This window comes from Nerophis ophidion, linkage group LG23, assembly GCF_033978795.1.
Source record: "Nerophis ophidion isolate RoL-2023_Sa linkage group LG23, RoL_Noph_v1.0, whole genome shotgun sequence".
NCBI lineage: Eukaryota > Metazoa > Chordata > Actinopteri > Syngnathiformes > Syngnathidae > Nerophis > Nerophis ophidion.
In genome coordinates this window covers 25,591,026-25,600,472 of record NC_084633.1, presented here as the reverse complement: position 1 = coordinate 25,600,472, position 9,447 = coordinate 25,591,026, and positions in this window count along the sequence as shown.

The window sequence follows — 9,447 nt, the reverse complement described above, 5'->3', positions numbered from 1 at the left end:
TGTTTTCACTACACATGCATTCATGTTAAGTGGTGCAATGACCCATAACAACCAGCCGATAGAGCTATGGTGAAAAAATATTGTTTAAACACACAATATAAGTTCGTACTAAAGTCCATTTTGCACAGTTGAAATAGAAACTATGTTCCCCCTTTTAAAGTTGGTTATCATAATGTTGACATGCTGTTTATATATAATTGTTTAATAGGTTTTTAATATTCAAAAATAATTACATCAACCTTTATCTTAAATAAATGTTAAATTATCTTTACTGATATTTATTACCAGCTTGTTGCTACAAATGAAATCTTCCCCTTTGGTATGGCGCCATCTTCTGGCCAAACATAACTCTTCCCAATTGTCAAGCCTTACTGTTTTGTGCTTTTTTTTTTATTAGTGAAAGTAAAAACAAAACAGTCGAGTTCAATGATTTACAAACATGCCAGAGAATCAATTAATTATTCAAACACAGTGTGACTGTTCAAACTGTGTGTAATGGTACAGTGGCCAAAAATATGAAATATCCTTGTTTAAATAAAATATCGGCCTAGTTTTTAATGGAAATTTGGGCCTACTATGCTACTGTTTGTTAATGTGGGTCATTGTGGTGGTACTTGGAGACCTAAGTGTTTTCTGAGGTGGTCCTTGGTGAAAAACTGGTCTAGTTGAAACAGCCACTTCATGTTCAAGTGTGGATCGTTTGTGTATTAGTCTTACTATATGTGTTCTAATCACTTCAATAATACCGTATTTCCTTGAATTGCCGCCGGGGCGCTAATTAATTTAAAACCTCTTCTCACTCTGGCGCTTACCAAAGGCATGCGGTAAAAGTAAGCATGCGCTTATTATTTTAAAACCTCTTCTCACTACGACACTTACCAAAGGTATTCAGTAAAAATTCGAGTGTGATGTAACCTTGGACCTTAAATCCTACTGAATAGCTCTTAATCTTCTTCCCTTTATGCGATTTCAAATTACCGGTATTGAAATCTGCCTCCTCCATTTTGAAAACGATCACAGGGGAAGTGTCACTCGTGACGTCACGAGTTTGACCAGGCGGGAATACCAAGCATGCGCTAATTATTTTGGGAAGCGAGTTTGACCCGGCAGTAATTCAAGGCAGGCGCATACTATATGCCCTGCGGCAATTCAAGGAAATACAGTCATTGTAATACTAAAATAGGATTGCACCGGATGCGCTGCAGAAATGTAAACAATGTAGCCAAATGTTGTTGTTTTTTTTAAACACTTATTTTGATTCCCAAACATGTTATATAACAAAGCACTTTCTGTATTAGACTATCTAAAATTCCACTGGTTTGGTGCCATTAGCAAAAAAAACAAAACACTGAAATGTGTTGTTTTTTTCCCCAACACTGAATATTGATAATACAAACAATGAATAATTCAACATGTGGTCTATAACGTCCTAAATTAGAGCGCACCGCCGATGAGCTGGTCTACTTTCATACAAAAAGGCACACAGGATTAAAAGCCGCATTAAAAGGGATCATATTATGATTTTTTTTCTACATTTAAACATTTCCTTGTGGTCTACATAACAGGTCATGGTGATTTTTTTTGGTCAAAATGTTGCAGTTTATGTTTTACAGACCATCTTCAAGTCCTTTTTTGACCAGCTCTTTAGGATGCACCGTTTTATTTTTCCACTTTGACAGTGTCTTCTCCCCACCCGCTTTGTTGTACCGGTAGTTTTTAGTGCTTCCATAGCGAGTCTACTGACAGATATAAGTTAGAACTGTACGCTACTTTATATTAGAAATGAAAACAGCTGAGGATGAATGCCTCACAACAAAAGGATAGAAAACAAAAAGAAGTTCATTGACTAGGTTCAAACTCTGATGACACCTAATAATCAAACAAGAAGCAAGGAATCATGCAGAGACAAAGTTCAATTTAGCTCATGAGGAGACACGAATTTTGGGCTGTGTTCTAGTTACAGATCCAAACTACGTTCTAAAAATCAAGCCTGCGCGCCTTTTAAATTTTGTTAGGAACATCCCTATTACATCACTGAAGCTGTCGCTGAGGGAAGGGGGTAATCTCGACAACTTCAGTTCGACACAATATATGATTATAGAATAAATGAAAATGAGTTGACGCAGGTCATATCGCCTTGTCTCTGCTCTGTCTGCGTCATGGCGGTGTTCGGCCTTGGCCGTCAGCAGGCCGAGTCTAGAAACAACACTGATAAAAACAACTGGCAATCTTTTGGATTGCCATCTTGCATTGATACAAAAAAATACCACTTCAGCACAATTGACAATTTATATCAACGGCCCTTAAGCATAAAGTTATGATGATAATATAAAAATAATTATTCTAACACTAAAGACTACAATAATTTCAGGACTTATCCAAATCCCAAAAACACACAAGCCGGTACCAATAGGTAAGAAAAGTTGATTTTGCATAATATTGCGAAACAAAACTCCAGATAATGTCTCCCAAAAGGTGTCATTTTTTGGGTCCTCATACACATATATTAATACTCGTATGTTGACGCACAGTACGTCTGACTATGGTAGCTATGATGCTCCGACAATTCATCAAGCGTTGCGGCTTTGTAGTTTACCAAAGTAGTCCTAAAACATTTTGACCGATTTTTGAGCAGGGTGTGTAATGTTCTATATTTTAAAAGAAACATCAACGTCTTGCTTGCCAACCTGTACTTGCTGGCGTCATTTATTGAACAGGGGGCGTCATCCTGCCGTCCACAGGTATTTTTCAGAGCCGTGTACAGAGAGAGTATGGACAACTATGTTTCAGAGACGGTTGAAAACATGGCGCCCTTTGGTCACTTTTGAGCAATCAGAGAGCGTACGGCCAGACAATCTCTTATAAGATTGATCAAAAGCTCCTAACGTGACTACAGAGCACCATGTTTGGAACCAACTTTAAAACCCAGTTATCCATACGATATAGACAGCCCAGGAATCTCTTATGTGTGACTGGTCACATGGGTTACACCATGTAACAAATAAAATGGCTTTGAGGTAGAGATGCGCGGATAGGCAATTATATCATCCGCATCCGCATCTCCAAAGTCGTCATCCACCCGAACCAACATTTTATCAGGACCGTACCAGCCCGCCAACCGCCCGCTGAAATACATCAGAGGTTGGCCGCCTCAACTGCTCACAGAGCTATTTAAACCTGTTTCACAGAGTAACGATGACAATTGGAGCCGCTAACGTTCCCGCGACTATCCAATAGCGTTCATCCTGAGTACAAAAACATGGGCGTGCTGTGAACTCATTGACTTAGACACCTTCAACAACATGTACGAACCGATTGTTGGTCCGGCAACAAGTTGTGTGCGGCTTCCGCAATTACACGTACAAGATTGAAAGGCATACTGGGTGATACAGAGTACACTGATGGTTGTGATATAAACAACTTTAACACTTGCTAATATGCGCCACGCTGTGAAGCCACACCCAAGATTGACAAACACATTTCGGGAGAACATCCTCACAGTAACACAACATAAACGCAACACAACAAATACCCATAATCCTTCTTATTCATGACACTTCCTGAATATATTTTACAACCCCGTGCCCCAGGCGGCCACCTTACCGACGCACGGGGGGGTGTTTGCTGCTAGCGGGGTGTATAAAATAGTCAGGAATTGTCAGGAATACAAAGGATTATGGGTATTTGTTGTGTTGCATTTATGTTGTGTTACTGTGAGGATGTTCTCCCAAAATGTGTTTGTCATTCTTAATTGGTGTGGCTTCAAAGTGTGGCGCATATTACTAAGAGTGTTAAAATTGTTTATATCACAACCATTAGTGTACTCTGTGTCACCCAGCATGCCTTGCAGTCGTGTGCTTGTTGCAGCGGAAACTACACACAACATGATGCTGGACTGACAAGCAGATCGTACATGTTGTAGAAGGCGATAAAGCCAATGGCTTCATAGCACGGCCTAATACCTATTACCCGGGTAACTACTGACAGTCATTCAGGAGAATAATAGCGTCTCTTATTAACTTATTCGCTTTATGACACGGGTCCTAAAAGGCACTTTGAATGGCATAGGATCCTGATCACTGAACCATGCATATCAAATATTTTCGGATTGCTCAACCGCCACCCGCCCGAATCTAATTAAAATCTATTTTATCGTCATGTCAACCGCCCGACCCGCGGACTCTGCGGATGAGACCGCAAACCGCGCATCTCTACTTTGGAGGTCCTTAATACATACATTAGGCGCAGTGTTGTTTTTTTGAGAAAATTCAAGGATTTTGAGTGCACCTTAAAGTCCGAAAAATACGGTATGTCACTTTCGTACACGGTTCCTAAGATGAAAATTACTTTGGAATATCAGGACTGAAAGTAACAGGAGTAAATTCATAGCCTACAATTAGCAAAAAACATGAAATATAGAAAAAAAAAAATCTAAAACTTATAGGTAACAGGGCTGTGCTGATAATGTAACACTAAACTATAGCTGAAATATCTTTGAATATACAGAAAAATAAATTAACCTACTTTTGGCCTTCACATCACTTCCTGTGACTTGTGGAATAGTTGACATTTTTGCAAGGAAGTAATGTCAGGAAACAGGACTGAGTCTAAACTTAGGGACATGACCACAGTACAAATGTTCAATAGTCTAATTTTAGAAAGCAATGACAAACAAAAAATGCTATTTTTCCGATGTTCAATGTATTTCAAATGGATCTTTTCTAATTGCATGTACAAACCCCGTTTCCATATGAGTTGGGAAATTGTGTTACATGTAAATATAAACAGAATACAAAGATTTGCAAATCCTTTTCAACCCATATTCAATTGAATGCACTACAAAGACAAGATATTTGATGTTCAAACTTTATTTTTTTTTGCAAATAATAATTAACTTAGAATTTCATGGCTGCAACACGTGCCAAAGTAGTTGGGAAAGGACATGTTCACCACTGTGTTACATCACCTTTTCTTTTAACAACACTCAATAAAAGTTTGGGAACTGAGGAAACTAATTGTTGAAGCTTTGAAAGTGGAATTCTTTCTCATTCTTGTTTTATGTAGAGCTTCAGTCGTTCAACAGTCCGAGGTCTCCGCTGTCGTATTTTAGGCTTCATAATGCACCACACATTTTCGATGGGAGACAGATCTGGACTGCAGGCGGGCCAGGAAAGTACCCGCACTCTTTTACTACGAAATCACGCTGTTGGAACATGTGGCTTGGCATTGTCTTGCTGAAATAAGCAGGGGCATCCATGATAACGTTGCTTGGATGACAACATATGTTGCTCCAAAACCTGTATGGACCATTCAGCATTAATGGTGCCTTCACAGATGTGTAAGTTACCCATGCCTTGAGCACTAATACACCCCTATACCATCACAGATGCTGGCTTTTGAACTTTGCGCCTATAACAATCCGGATGGCTATTTTCCTCTTTGTTCCGTAGGACACCACGTCCACAGTTTCCAAATATAATTTCAATTATGGACTTGTCAGACAACAGAACACTTTTCCACTTTGCATCATTCCATCTTAGATGAGCTCAGGCCCAGCGAGGCCAGCGGCGTTCCTTGGTGTTGTTGATAAATGGGTTTTGCTTTGCATAGTAGAGTTTTAACTTGCAGTTACAGATGTAGCAACCAACTGTAGTTACTGACAGTGGTTTTATGAAGTGTTCCAGAGCCCATGTGGTGATATCCTTTTCACATTGATGTCGGTTTTTGATGCAATACCGTCTGAGGGCTCAAAAGGTGCGTAATATCATGGCTTACGTGCAGTGATTTCTCCAGATTCTCTGAACCTTTTGATGATTTTACAGACCGTAGATGGTAAAATACCTACATTCCTTGCAATAGCTTGTTGAGAAATGTTGTTCTAAAACTGTTCCAGAATTTGCTTACAAATTGGTAACCCTCGCCCCATCCTTGTTTGTGAATTACTTAGCATTTCATGGAAGCTGCTTTTATACCCAATCACGGCACCCACCTGTTCCCAATTAGCCTGCACACCTGTGGGATGTTCCAAATAAGTGTTTGATGAGCATGTCTCAACTTTATCAGTATTTATTGCCACTTTTCCCAACTTATTTGTCACGTGTTGCTGGCATCAAATTCTAAAGTTAATGATTATTTGCGAGAAAAAAAAAAGTTTATCAGTTTGAACATTAAATATGTTGTCTTTGTAGCATATTCAACAGAATATGGGTTGAAAATGATTTGCAAATAATTGTATTCTGTTTATATTTACATCTAACACAATTTCCCAACTCATATGGAAACGGGGTTTGTATTAATTATGCAATCAGTTTAATGTGTAAGACATCCATCCATCCATCCATCCATCCATCTTCTTCCGCTTATCCGAGGTCGGGTCGCGGGGGAAGCAGCCTAAGCAGGGAAGCCCAGACTTCCCTCTCCCCAGCCACTTCGTCTAGCTCTTCCCGGGGGATCCCGAGACGTTCCCAGGCCAGCCGGGAGACATAGTCTTCCCAACGTGTCCTGGGTCTTCCCCGTGGCCTCCTACCGGTTGGACGTGCCCTAAGCACCTCCCTCGGGAGGCGTTCGGGTGGCATCCTGACCAGATGCCCGAACCACCTCATCTGGCTCCTCTCGATGTGGAGGAGCAGCGGCTTTACTTTGAGTTCCTCCCGGATGACAGAGCTTCTCACTCTATCTCTAAGGGAGAGACCCGCCACACGGCGGAGGAAACTCATTTCGGCCGCTTGTACCCGTGATCTTATCCTTTCGGTCATGACCCAAAGCTCATGACCATAGGTGAGGATGGGAACATAGATCGACCGGTAAATTTAGAGCTTTGCCTTCCGGCTCAGCTCCTTCTTCACCACAACAGATCGGTACAACGTCCGCATTACTGAAGACGCCGCACCGATCCGCCTGTCGATCTCACGATCCACTCTTCCCTCACTCGTGAACAAGACTCCTTGGTACTTGAACTCCTCCACTTGGGGCAGGGTCTCCTCCCCAACCCGGAGATGGCACTCCACCCTTTTCCGGGAGAGAACCATGGACTCGGATTTGGAGGTGCTGATTCTCATTCCGGCCGCTTCACACTCGGCTGCGAACCGATGCAGTGAGAGCTGAAGATCCCGGCCAGATGAAGCCAACAGGACCACATCGTCTGCAAAAAGCAGAGACTTAATCCCGCGGCCACCAAACCGGAACCCCACAATGCCTTGACTGCGCCTAGAAATTCTGTCCATAAAAGTTATGAACAGAATCGGTGACAAAGGGCAACCTTGGCGGAGTCCAACCCTCACTGGAAACGTGTCCGACTTACTGCCAGCAATGCGGACAAAGCTCTGACACTGATCATACAGGGATCGGACTGCCATAATAAGACAGTCCGATACCCCATACTCTCTGAGCAATCCCCACAGGACTTCCCGAGGGACACGGTCGAATGCCTTCTCCAAGTCCACAAAGCACATGTAGACTGGTTGGGCAAACTCCCATGCACCCTCAAGAACCCTGCCGAGAGTATAGAGCTGGTCCACAGTTCCACGACCAGGACGAAAACCACACTGTTCCTCCTGAATTCGAGGTTCGACTATCCGGCGTAGCCTCCTCTCCAGTACACCTGAATAAACCTTACCGGGAAGGCTGAGGAGTGTGATCCCACGTGTAAGACACTTTGCTTAATTAAAAACAATATTTTACGATAAATTTTCATCTTGAATTTAAACATTTTATGTCCTGGGAACGCAAAATGCATCAATGTGGTGGAATGGCCCGAATACAGTACTTCCTAAAATAATCTTCCAAAAGAACAACAGTTGACTTAAGTGTGACTTAAGGCTGTGGGTCTCAAACTTTTTTCATAATGCCCACCATTAAAATACAGTAGAGTAGTAGGCGTAAGTATTCATTAAAAATAAGTCAGAGGTTTTATTTACCAAGTATATTTAATATTTTAGCCATTGTAACATGACACAGTTTGAAAAGAAACACTGTTTGAATATTTAATCAAATTATTCTTTGGTGTACCACCAGATGAAGCCCACGTACCATTAGAGGTACACGTACCACAGTTTGAGAGTCACTGACTTAAGGTAAGCAGTTGATTTGAGAAAAAAATAAAACATAGTATATACAGTTTTGATCAAAATTATTCAACCCCCACACAATGTTGGTGTTTTAGCAAGTAGGACATTTATTCCGTATTTTGTTTATAGTCATTTCAAATAAAAATGCATTAAATAGACAAATGCAACTTGAATTACAACATTATATTTTGTAACATACAGTGTCATTTTTTTAAATATTTCATTGACAAAATTATTCAACCCCTTGAAGATCATAACTCTTAAGAACAGAATTTGAATAAGGTCTTTTCAATCAGGTGTTGAAAACACCTGTAGATGTGATTAGAACCATAACGAGCAACAATTAAACTGATTGAAAAAGACTGTGACGCTCAGCTTCTTGTAGATGGTCAATGGTGTATTTGCAACATGGTGAAGTCCAGGGAGTGGTCAAAGAGGTCAAGAGAGGAGGTAATTTCTCTTCATAAGAAAGGATATGGATATAAGAAAATAGCAAAGACATTACACATCCCATGAGACACAGTTGGGAGCATAATTCGCAAGTTTAAAGCTAAAGGCACAGTGGAAACACTACCTGGGCGTGGTAGAAAGAGGATGCTGTGTGCAACTGCTGTCCGGTATTTGAAGCGTACAGTGGTGAAAACCCCCGGGTAACAGCTGAGGAACTACAACAGGACATTGCAGAGGGGGAAACACAGGTTTCGTCCCGGACAATAAGGCGCGCACTACGAGATGAAGGCCTCCATGCCAGAACTCCCAGGCGCACCCCAGTTCTGACTACCATGCACAAGAAAAATAGACTCCAGTATGCCAGACATCATCTGGACAAACCCCAAAGGTTTAGGGAAACTGTTCTATGGAGTGATGAGACACAAGTGGAGCTCTTTGGGCCTATGAATCAACGTTATGACTGGAGGAGAAAAAATGAAGCTTACAAAGAGAAGAACACCTCACCTACTGTTAATCATGGTGGGGGGGTCAATCATGCTCTGGGGCTCTTTTTCTGCCTCAGGTACCGGGAATCTCCAGCGCGTTCAAGGCATTATGAATTATATTTCCAACCAGGATATAATAGCTACAAATGTCATGAAGTCAGTGACGAAGCTGAGACTTTGGAGACGTTGCACAACAGGACAACGATCCCAAGCATACCTCCAACTTAACATCAGAGTGGTTGCAGAAGAAGGGCTGGAAGACTCTGGATTGGCCTTCACAGTCGCAAGACCTAAATCCTATAGTAAACCTGTGGTGGGACTTGAAGAAGGCAGATGCAGCACGCAAGCCCAAGAATATGAATGAATTGGAGGCCTTTGCCCAAGAGGAATGGGCTAAAACACATGTAGATGGTTGCAAGAAGCTTGTGTCCGGTTATGTATCACAT